The sequence below is a fragment of the Schistocerca gregaria genome, unplaced genomic scaffold (genome assembly GCF_023897955.1).
Source record: "Schistocerca gregaria isolate iqSchGreg1 unplaced genomic scaffold, iqSchGreg1.2 ptg000066l, whole genome shotgun sequence".
NCBI classification, from domain to species: Eukaryota; Metazoa; Arthropoda; class Insecta; order Orthoptera; family Acrididae; genus Schistocerca; species Schistocerca gregaria.
In genome coordinates, this window is record NW_026061707.1 from 13,435,069 (window position 1) to 13,448,190 (window position 13,122).

Sequence of the window (13,122 nt, forward strand, 5' to 3'; positions counted from 1 at the left end):
AAGAGCATCTCCAAGCAAAAAATGGTCAACAGCAACATTCAGACTGTTTCGTACTGCTCAATTGCTACATTAAAACGTTATGTTTCTTTTTCAGAACTGGAAAAACACAAGCGTGACAGCATTCGAACCTGTAATCTTCAGATCCGAAGTCCGACGCCTTATCCATTAGCCACACGGTCACTGACGACCAACATTTACATGTATACGACTCATCTCGAAACGCTCACACCCGTGAGGATTTGTGTTTTCGTTCTGCACAGCCGCTGCCCCTTGCTCTTTCCCACCCATTCGTAACATTCAACCTCTGACGTGACCGACCAAATATAGACTGAGAAACAAGACCACACACTTTGTGCATTCGGAATCGAAGGCAGGGCGTCGCTCGCCGCATTTGCTACGATTGCCATTTGCTACTTCTGCAGAAGCGGCGGCGACGACGACGACGACGACGACGACGACGACGAATATCGCGAGAGGCTCTGAGATATGTGAGAAATACATCTATAAAATGTAATTCAGAATGCCTCGTCCCACCTTATGCTGTACCACTTTGGCAAATGCTTTATCTGCGCCATTCGCCTTAATCGCATCTGAGAGTAATTCTTAAAAAAACGCCTGTCGCTAATTGTTCGTCATCACAGGTACTGTTTGCAATACGGCCACGACGCGCAACTGATTTCCAAAATTCATCTTTCTCCTGTGAGGATGGAACTTGCGACCCCTGGTTTATTACACCAGTGCTCTACCACTGAGCTAAAGAGGCGCGGCCTAGCGGTACTTTTGGGTACTTCGTCCTTACGGTCGTCTGCATCATCAGACTTTAGCTGACAACACTTCATATTACCGGCTAATATTTGCAGCTATGGCGACAAATTACTGCTTGGCTACACATCTGACACGTAACCGATGTGCTCTCCAAACAACAACACTTGCATTTCAGAACATGTCTTTCACACATGTCTACAAAATCACCTTCACCTTCAAATACAGTTTCCTTGCGACTGACAGAGACGTAGGCAAAGTTTAAAGTTGCTATTTCCATTAAATCTCGTTAATCAGAAAAAAGGTGATTTACACCTGCAGCGGAACAAAATTCTGTTCCGCCCAGCGTCTGGCTCGAAAACACGACCCTGGGTTTAAGAGTCTGACGCTCTACCGACTGAGCTAGCCGGCTACCTCGGTGAATACCTGCCGGGTAGCACGTCACACAGTACTCGTTTGGGTTGGGTGGTCCCATACAGAATCTCTCCATGATGCCTAATGTTTTCCTAACGTCACACTCGTCACGTACTTCACTTTTATGTCATAATCATTTCTGAGAGGTAAAGAAATTGCATGACAACATGCAGAGCTAGTGGCGTCAAAATTAACACACATACTTTATGTGACTCAAAAGCCGAACGAGTTACTTTCCGACGTTGTTTTAGATGTGCAAGTGATAGACAAACTCGCTGTGTCGGCACTCTGCCGACAATTTCGCTAGTTAACACCGGTCTTGTTGTGTGTGTTTCAAGCTCAAGAGCATCTCCAAGCAAAAAATGGTCAACAGCAACATTCAGACTGTTTCGTACTGCTCAATTGCTACATTAAAACGTTATGTTTCTTTTTCAGAACTGGAAAAACACAAGCGTGACAGCATTCGAACCTGTAATCTTCAGATCCGAAGTCCGACGCCTTATCCATTAGGCCACACGGTCACTGACGACCAACATTTACATGTATACGTCTCATCTCGAAACGCTCACACCCCTGAGGATTTGTGTTTTCGTTCTGCACAGCCGCTGCCCCTTGCTCTTTCCCACCCATTCGTAACATTCAACCTCTGACGTGACCGACCAAATATAGACTGAGAAACAAGACCACACACTTTGTGCATTCGGAATCGAAGGCAGGGCGTCGCTCGCCGCATTTGCTACGATTGCCATTTGCTACTTCTGCAGAAGCGGCGGCGACGACGACGACGACGACGACGACGACGACGAATATCGCGAGAGGCTCTGAGATATGTGAGAAATACATCTATAAAATGTAATTCAGACTGCCTCGTCCCACCTTATGCTGTACCGCTTTGGCAAATGCTTTATCTGCGCCATTCGCCTTAATCGCATCTGAGAGTAATTCTTAAAAAAACGCCTGTCGCTAATTGTTCGTCATCACAGGTACTGTTTGCAATACGGCCACGACGCGCAACTGATTTCCAAAATTCATCTTTCTCCTGTGAGGATGGAACTTGCGACCCCTGGTTTATTACACCAGTGCTCTACCACTGAGCTAAAGAGGCGCGGCCTAGCGGTACTTTTGGGTACTTCGTCCTTACGGTCGTCTGCACCATCAGACTTTAGCTGACAACACTTCATATTACCGGCTAATATTTGCAGCTATGGCGACAAATTACTGCTTGGCTACACATCTGACACGTAACCGATGTGCTCTCCAAACAACAACACTTGCATTTCAGAACATGTCTTTCACACATGTCTACAAAATCACCTTCACCTTCAAATACAGTTTCCTTGCGACTGACAGAGACGTAGGCAAAGTTTAAAGTTGCTATTTCCATTAAATCTCGTTAATCAGAAAAACGGTGATTTACACCTGCAGCGGAACAAAATTCCGTTCCGCCCAGCGTCTGGCTCGAAAACACGACCCTGGGTTTAAGAGTCTGACGCTCTACCGACTGAGCTAGCCGGCTACCTCGGTGAATACCTGCCGGGTAGCACGTCACACAGTACTCGTTTGGGTTGGGTGGTCCCATACAGAATCTCTCCATGATGCCTAATGTTTTCCTAACGTCACACTCGTCACGTACTTCACTTTTATGTCATAATCATTTCTGAGAGGTAAAGAAATTGCATGACAACATGCAGAGCTAGTGGCGTCAAAATTAACACACATACTTTATGTGACTCAAAAGCCGAACGAGTTACTTTCCGACGTTGTTTTAGATGTGCAAGTGATAGACAAACTCGCTGTGTCGGCACTCTGCCGACAATTTCGCTAGTTAACACCGGTCTTGTTGTGTGTGTTTCAAGCTCAAGAGCATCTCCAAGCAAAAAATGGTCAACAGCAACATTCAGACTGTTTCGTACTGCTCAATTGCTACATTAAAACGTTATGTTTCTTTTTCAGAACTGGAAAAACACAAGCGTGACAGCATTCGAACCTGTAATCTTCAGATCCGAAGTCCGACGCCTTATCCATTAGCCACACGGTCACTGACGACCAACATTTACATGTATACGACTCATCTCGAAACGCTCACACCCGTGAGGATTTGTGTTTTCGTTCTGCACAGCCGCTGCCCCTTGCTCTTTCCCACCCATTCGTAACATTCAACCTCTGACGTGACCGACCAAATATAGACTGAGAAACAAGACCACACACTTTGTGCATTCGGAATCGAAGGCAGGGCGTCGCTCGCCGCATTTGCTACGATTGCCATTTGCTACTTCTGCAGAAGCGGCGACGACGACGACGACGACGACGACGAATATCGCGAGAGGCTCTGAGATATGTGAGAAATACATCTATAAAATGTAATTCAGAATGCCTCGTCCCACCTTATGCTGTACCACTTTGGCAAATGCTTTATCTGCGCCATTCGCCTTAATCGCATCTGAGAGTAATTCTTAAAAAAACGCCTGTCGCTAATTGTTCGTCATCACAGGTACTGTTTGCAATACGGCCACGACGCGCAACTGATTTCCAAAATTCATCTTTCTCCTGTGAGGATGGAACTTGCGACCCCTGGTTTATTACACCAGTGCTCTACCACTGAGCTAAAGAGGCGCGGCCTAGCGGTACTTTTGGGTACTTCGTCCTTACGGTCGTCTGCATCATCAGACTTTAGCTGACAACACTTCATATTACCGGCTAATATTTGCAGCTATGGCGACAAATTACTGCTTGGCTACACATCTGACACGTAACCGATGTGCTCTCCAAACAACAACACTTGCATTTCAGAACATGTCTTTCACACATGTCTACAAAATCACCTTCACCTTCAAATACAGTTTCCTTGCGACTGACAGAGACGTAGGCAAAGTTTAAAGTTGCTATTTCCATTAAATCTCGTTAATCAGAAAAAAGGTGATTTACACCTGCAGCGGAACAAAATTCTGTTCCGCCCAGCGTCTGGCTCGAAAACACGACCCTGGGTTTAAGAGTCTGACGCTCTACCGACTGAGCTAGCCGGCTACCTCGGTGAATACCTGCCGGGTAGCACGTCACACAGTACTCGTTTGGGTTGGGTGGTCCCATACAGAATCTCTCCATGATGCCTAATGTTTTCCTAACGTCACACTCGTCACGTACTTCACTTTTATGTCATAATCATTTCTGAGAGGTAAAGAAATTGCATGACAACATGCAGAGCTAGTGGCGTCAAAATTAACACACATACTTTATGTGACTCAAAAGCCGAACGAGTTACTTTCCGACGTTGTTTTAGATGTGCAAGTGATAGACAAACTCGCTGTGTCGGCACTCTGCCGACAATTTCGCTAGTTAACACCGGTCTTGTTGTGTGTGTTTCAAGCTCAAGAGCATCTCCAAGCAAAAAATGGTCAACAGCAACATTCAGACTGTTTCGTACTGCTCAATTGCTACATTAAAACGTTATGTTTCTTTTTCAGAACTGGAAAAACACAAGCGTGACAGCATTCGAACCTGTAATCTTCAGATCCGAAGTCCGACGCCTTATCCATTAGGCCACACGGTCACTGACGACCAACATTTACATGTATACGTCTCATCTCGAAACGCTCACACCCCTGAGGATTTGTGTTTTCGTTCTGCACAGCCGCTGCCCCTTGCTCTTTCCCACCCATTCGTAACATTCAACCTCTGACGTGACCGACCAAATATAGACTGAGAAACAAGACCACACACTTTGTGCATTCGGAATCGAAGGCAGGGCGTCGCTCGCCGCATTTGCTACGATTGCCATTTGCTACTTCTGCAGAAGCGGCGGCGACGACGACGACGACGACGACGACGACGACGAATATCGCGAGAGGCTCTGAGATATGTGAGAAATACATCTATAAAATGTAATTCAGACTGCCTCGTCCCACCTTATGCTGTACCACTTTGGCAAATGCTTTATCTGCGCCATTCGCCTTAATCGCATCTGAGAGTAATTCTTAAAAAAACGCCTGTCGCTAATTGTTCGTCATCACAGGTACTGTTTGCAATACGGCCACGACGCGCAACTGATTTCCAAAATTCATCTTTCTTCTGTGAGGATGGAACTTGCGACCCCTGGTTTATTACACCAGTGCTCTACCACTGAGCTAAAGAGGCGCGGCCTAGCGGTACTTTTGGGTACTTCGTCCTTACGGTCGTCTGCATCATCAGACATTAGCTGACAACACTTCATATTACCGGCTAATATTTGCAGCTATGGCGACAAATTACTGCTTGGCTACACATCTGACACGTAACCGATGTGCTCTCCAAACAACAACACTTGCATTTCAGAACATGTCTTTCACACATGTCTACAAAATCACCTTCACCTTCAAATACAGTTTCCTTGCGACTGACAGAGACGTAGGCAAAGTTTAAAGTTGCTATTTCCATTAAATCTCGTTAATCAGAAAAAAGGTGATTTACACCTGCAGCGGAACAAAATTCCGTTCCGCCCAGCGTCTGGCTCGAAAACACGACCCTGGGTTTAAGAGTCTGACGCTCTACCGACTGAGCTAGCCGGCTACCTCGGTGAATACCTGCCGGGTAGCACGTCACACAGTACTCGTTTGGGTTGGGTGGTCCCATACAGAATCTCTCCATGATGCCTAATGTTTTCCTAACGTCACACTCGTCACGTACTTCACTTTTATGTCATAATCATTTCTGAGAGGTAAAGAAATTGCATGACAACATGCAGAGCTAGTGGCGTCAAAATTAACACACATACTTTATGTGACTCAAAAGCCGAACGAGTTACTTTCCGACGTTGTTTTAGATGTGAAAGTGATAGACAAACTCGCTGTGTCGGCACTCTGCCGACAATTTCGCTAGTTAACACCGGTCTTGTTGTGTGTGTTTCAAGCTCAAGAGCATCTCCAAGCAAAAAATGGTCAACAGCAACATTCAGACTGTTTCGTACTGCTCAATTGCTACATTAAAACGTTATGTTTCTTTTTCAGAACTGGAAAAACACAAGCGTGACAGCATTCGAACCTGTAATCTTCAGATCCGAAGTCCGACGCCTTATCCATTAGGCCACACGGTCACTGACGACCAACATTTACATGTATACGTCTCATCTCGAAACGCTCACACCCCTGAGGATTTGTGTTTTCGTTCTGCACAGCCGCTGCCCCTTGCTCTTTCCCACCCATTCGTAACATTCAACCTCTGACGTGACCGACCAAATATAGACTGAGAAACAAGACCACACACTTTGTGCATTCGGAATCGAAGGCAGGGCGTCGCTCGCCGCATTTGCTACGATTGCCATTTGCTACTTCTGCAGAAGCGGCGGCGACGACGACGACGACGACGACGACGACGACGACGAATATCGCGAGAGGCTCTGAGATATGTGAGAAATACATCTATAAAATGTAATTCAGACTGCCTCGTCCCACCTTATGCTGTACCACTTTGGCAAATGCTTTATCTGCGCCATTCGCCTTAATCGCATCTGAGAGTAATTCTTAAAAAAACGCCTGTCGCTAATTGTTCGTCATCACAGGTACTGTTTGCAATACGGCCACGACGCGCAACTGATTTCCAAAATTCATCTTTCTCCTGTGAGGATGGAACTTGCGACCCCTGGTTTATTACACCAGTGCTCTACCACTGAGCTAAAGAGGGGCGGCCTAGCGGTACTTTTGGGTACTTCGTCCTTACGGTCGTCTGCATCATCAGACTTTAGCTGACAACACTTCATATTACCGGCTAATATTTGCAGCTATGGCGACAAATTACTGCTTGGCTACACATCTGACACGTAACCGATGTGCTCTCCAAACAACAACACTTGCATTTCAGAACATGTCTTTCACACATGTCTACAAAATCACCTTCACCTTCAAATACAGTTTCCTTGCGACTGACAGAGACGTAGGCAAAGTTTAAAGTTGCTATTTCCATTAAATCTCGTTAATCAGAAAAACGGTGATTTACACCTGCAGCGGAACAAAATTCCGTTCCGCCCAGCGTCTGGCTCGAAAACACGACCCTGGGTTTAAGAGTCTGACGCTCTACCGACTGAGCTAGCCGGCTACCTCGGTGAATACCTGCCGGGTAGCACGTCACACAGTACTCGTTTGGGTTGGGTGGTCCCATACAGAATCTCTCCATGATGCCTAATGTTTTCCTAACGTCACACTCGTCACGTACTTCACTTTTATGTCATAATCATTTCTGAGAGGTAAAGAAATTGCATGACAACATGCAGAGCTAGTGGCGTCAAAATTAACACACATACTTTATGTGACTCAAAAGCCGAACGAGTTACTTTCCGACGTTGTTTTAGATGTGCAAGTGATAGACAAACTCGCTGTGTCGGCACTCTGCCGACAATTTCGCTAGTTAACACCGGTCTTGTTGTGTGTGTTTCAAGCTCAAGAGCATCTCCAAGCAAAAAATGGTCAACAGCAACATTCAGACTGTTTCGTACTGCTCAATTGCTACATTAAAACGTTATGTTTCTTTTTCAGAACTGGAAAAACACAAGCGTGACAGCATTCGAACCTGTAATCTTCAGATCCGAAGTCCGACGCCTTATCCATTAGCCACACGGTCACTGACGACCAACATTTACATGTATACGACTCATCTCGAAACGCTCACACCCGTGAGGATTTGTGTTTTCGTTCTGCACAGCCGCTGCCCCTTGCTCTTTCCCACCCATTCGTAACATTCAACCTCTGACGTGACCGACCAAATATAGACTGAGAAACAAGACCACACACTTTGTGCATTCGGAATCGAAGGCAGGGCGTCGCTCGCCGCATTTGCTACGATTGCCATTTGCTACTTCTGCAGAAGCGGCGACGACGACGACGACGACGACGACGAATATCGCGAGAGGCTCTGAGATATGTGAGAAATACATCTATAAAATGTAATTCAGAATGCCTCGTCCCACCTTATGCTGTACCACTTTGGCAAATGCTTTATCTGCGCCATTCGCCTTAATCGCATCTGAGAGTAATTCTTAAAAAAACGCCTGTCGCTAATTGTTCGTCATCACAGGTACTGTTTGCAATACGGCCACGACGCGCAACTGATTTCCAAAATTCATCTTTCTCCTGTGAGGATGGAACTTGCGACCCCTGGTTTATTACACCAGTGCTCTACCACTGAGCTAAAGAGGCGCGGCCTAGCGGTACTTTTGGGTACTTCGTCCTTACGGTCGTCTGCATCATCAGACTTTAGCTGACAACACTTCATATTACCGGCTAATATTTGCAGCTATGGCGACAAATTACTGCTTGGCTACACATCTGACACGTAACCGATGTGCTCTCCAAACAACAACACTTGCATTTCAGAACATGTCTTTCACACATGTCTACAAAATCACCTTCACCTTCAAATACAGTTTCCTTGCGACTGACAGAGACGTAGGCAAAGTTTAAAGTTGCTATTTCCATTAAATCTCGTTAATCAGAAAAAAGGTGATTTACACCTGCAGCGGAACAAAATTCTGTTCCGCCCAGCGTCTGGCTCGAAAACACGACCCTGGGTTTAAGAGTCTGACGCTCTACCGACTGAGCTAGCCGGCTACCTCGGTGAATACCTGCCGGGTAGCACGTCACACAGTACTCGTTTGGGTTGGGTGGTCCCATACAGAATCTCTCCATGATGCCTAATGTTTTCCTAACGTCACACTCGTCACGTACTTCACTTTTATGTCATAATCATTTCTGAGAGGTAAAGAAATTGCATGACAACATGCAGAGCTAGTGGCGTCAAAATTAACACACATACTTTATGTGACTCAAAAGCCGAACGAGTTACTTTCCGACGTTGTTTTAGATGTGCAAGTGATAGACAAACTCGCTGTGTCGGCACTCTGCCGACAATTTCGCTAGTTAACACCGGTCTTGTTGTGTGTGTTTCAAGCTCAAGAGCATCTCCAAGCAAAAAATGGTCAACAGCAACATTCAGACTGTTTCGTACTGCTCAATTGCTACATTAAAACGTTATGTTTCTTTTTCAGAACTGGAAAAACACAAGCGTGACAGCATTCGAACCTGTAATCTTCAGATCCGAAGTCCGACGCCTTATCCATTAGGCCACACGGTCACTGACGACCAACATTTACATGTATACGTCTCATCTCGAAACGCTCACACCCCTGAGGATTTGTGTTTTCGTTCTGCACAGCCGCTGCCCCTTGCTCTTTCCCACCCATTCGTAACATTCAACCTCTGACGTGACCGACCAAATATAGACTGAGAAACAAGACCACACACTTTGTGCATTCGGAATCGAAGGCAGGGCGTCGCTCGCCGCATTTGCTACGATTGCCATTTGCTACTTCTGCAGAAGCGGCGGCGACGACGACGACGACGACGACGACGACGACGAATATCGCGAGAGGCTCTGAGATATGTGAGAAATACATCTATAAAATGTAATTCAGACTGCCTCGTCCCACCTTATGCTGTACCACTTTGGCAAATGCTTTATCTGCGCCATTCGCCTTAATCGCATCTGAGAGTAATTCTTAAAAAAACGCCTGTCGCTAATTGTTCGTCATCACAGGTACTGTTTGCAATACGGCCACGACGCGCAACTGATTTCCAAAATTCATCTTTCTTCTGTGAGGATGGAACTTGCGACCCCTGGTTTATTACACCAGTGCTCTACCACTGAGCTAAAGAGGCGCGGCCTAGCGGTACTTTTGGGTACTTCGTCCTTACGGTCGTCTGCATCATCAGACATTAGCTGACAACACTTCATATTACCGGCTAATATTTGCAGCTATGGCGACAAATTACTGCTTGGCTACACATCTGACACGTAACCGATGTGCTCTCCAAACAACAACACTTGCATTTCAGAACATGTCTTTCACACATGTCTACAAAATCACCTTCACCTTCAAATACAGTTTCCTTGCGACTGACAGAGACGTAGGCAAAGTTTAAAGTTGCTATTTCCATTAAATCTCGTTAATCAGAAAAAAGGTGATTTACACCTGCAGCGGAACAAAATTCCGTTCCGCCCAGCGTCTGGCTCGAAAACACGACCCTGGGTTTAAGAGTCTGACGCTCTACCGACTGAGCTAGCCGGCTACCTCGGTGAATACCTGCCGGGTAGCACGTCACACAGTACTCGTTTGGGTTGGGTGGTCCCATACAGAATCTCTCCATGATGCCTAATGTTTTCCTAACGTCACACTCGTCACGTACTTCACTTTTATGTCATAATCATTTCTGAGAGGTAAAGAAATTGCATGACAACATGCAGAGCTAGTGGCGTCAAAATTAACACACATACTTTATGTGACTCAAAAGCCGAACGAGTTACTTTCCGACGTTGTTTTAGATGTGAAAGTGATAGACAAACTCGCTGTGTCGGCACTCTGCCGACAATTTCGCTAGTTAACACCGGTCTTGTTGTGTGTGTTTCAAGCTCAAGAGCATCTCCAAGCAAAAAATGGTCAACAGCAACATTCAGACTGTTTCGTACTGCTCAATTGCTACATTAAAACGTTATGTTTCTTTTTCAGAACTGGAAAAACACAAGCGTGACAGCATTCGAACCTGTAATCTTCAGATCCGAAGTCCGACGCCTTATCCATTAGGCCACACGGTCACTGACGACCAACATTTACATGTATACGTCTCATCTCGAAACGCTCACACCCCTGAGGATTTGTGTTTTCGTTCTGCACAGCCGCTGCCCCTTGCTCTTTCCCACCCATTCGTAACATTCAACCTCTGACGTGACCGACCAAATATAGACTGAGAAACAAGACCACACACTTTGTGCATTCGGAATCGAAGGCAGGGCGTCGCTCGCCGCATTTGCTACGATTGCCATTTGCTACTTCTGCAGAAGCGGCGGCGACGACGACGACGACGACGACGACGACGACGACGAATATCGCGAGAGGCTCTGAGATATGTGAGAAATACATCTATAAAATGTAATTCAGACTGCCTCGTCCCACCTTATGCTGTACCACTTTGGCAAATGCTTTATCTGCGCCATTCGCCTTAATCGCATCTGAGAGTAATTCTTAAAAAAACGCCTGTCGCTAATTGTTCGTCATCACAGGTACTGTTTGCAATACGGCCACGACGCGCAACTGATTTCCAAAATTCATCTTTCTCCTGTGAGGATGGAACTTGCGACCCCTGGTTTATTACACCAGTGCTCTACCACTGAGCTAAAGAGGGGCGGCCTAGCGGTACTTTTGGGTACTTCGTCCTTACGGTCGTCTGCATCATCAGACTTTAGCTGACAACACTTCATATTACCGGCTAATATTTGCAGCTATGGCGACAAATTACTGCTTGGCTACACATCTGACACGTAACCGATGTGCTCTCCAAACAACAACACTTGCATTTCAGAACATGTCTTTCACACATGTCTACAAAATCACCTTCACCTTCAAATACAGTTTCCTTGCGACTGACAGAGACGTAGGCAAAGTTTAAAGTTGCTATTTCCATTAAATCTCGTTAATCAGAAAAACGGTGATTTACACCTGCAGCGGAACAAAATTCCGTTCCGCCCAGCGTCTGGCTCGAAAACACGACCCTGGGTTTAAGAGTCTGACGCTCTACCGACTGAGCTAGCCGGCTACCTCGGTGAATACCTGCCGGGTAGCACGTCACACAGTACTCGTTTGGGTTGGGTGGTCCCATACAGAATCTCTCCATGATGCCTAATGTTTTCCTAACGTCACACTCGTCACGTACTTCACTTTTATGTCATAATCATTTCTGAGAGGTAAAGAAATTGCATGACAACATGCAGAGCTAGTGGCGTCAAAATTAACACACATACTTTATGTGACTCAAAAGCCGAACGAGTTACTTTCCGACGTTGTTTTAGATGTGCAAGTGATAGTCAAAACTCGCTGTGTCGGCACTCTGCCGACAATTTCGCTAGTTAACACCGGTCTTGTTGTGTGTGTTTCAAGCTCAAGAGCATCTCCAAGCAAAAAATGGTCAACAGCAACATTCAGACTGTTTCGTACTGCTCAATTGCTACATTAAAACGTTATGTTTCTTTTTCAGAACTGGAAAAACACAAGCGTGACAGCATTCGAACCTGTAATCTTCAGATCCGAAGTCCGACGCCTTATCCATTAGGCCACACGGTCACTGACGACCAACATTTACATGTATACGACTCATCTCGAAACGCTCACACCCCTGAGGATTTGTGTTTTCGTTCTGCACAGCCGCTGCCCCTTGCTCTTTCCCACCCATTCGTTACATTCAACCTCTGACGTTTCCGACCAAATATAGACTGAGAAACAAGACCACACACTTTGTGCATTCGGAATCGAAGGCAGGGCGTCCCTCGCCGCATTTGCTACGATTGCCATTTGCTACTTCTGCAGAAGCGGCGGCGGCGACGACGACGACGACGACGACGACGACGAATATCGCGAGAGGCTCTGAGATATGTGAGAAATACATCTATAAAATGTAATTCAGACTGCCTCGTCCCACCTTATGCTGTACCGCTTTGGCAAATGCTTTATCTGCGCCATTCGCCTTAATCGCATCTGAGAGTAATTCTTAAAAAAACGCCTGTCGCTAATTGTTCGTCATCACAGGTACTGTTTGCAATACGGCCACGACGCGCAACTGATTTCCAAAATTCATCTTTCTCCTGTGAGGATGGAACTTGCGACCCCTGGTTTATTACACCAGTGCTCTACCACTGAGCTAAAGAGGCGCGGCGTAGCGGTACTCTTGGGTACTTCGTCCTTACGGTCGTCTGCATCATCAGACTTTAGCTGACAACACTTCATATTACCGGCTAATATTTGCAGCTATGGCGACAAATTACTGCTTGGCTACACATCTGACACGTAACCGATGTGCTCTCCAAACAACAACACTTGCATTTCAGAACATGTCTTTCACACATGTCTACAAAATCACCTTCACCTTCAAATACAGT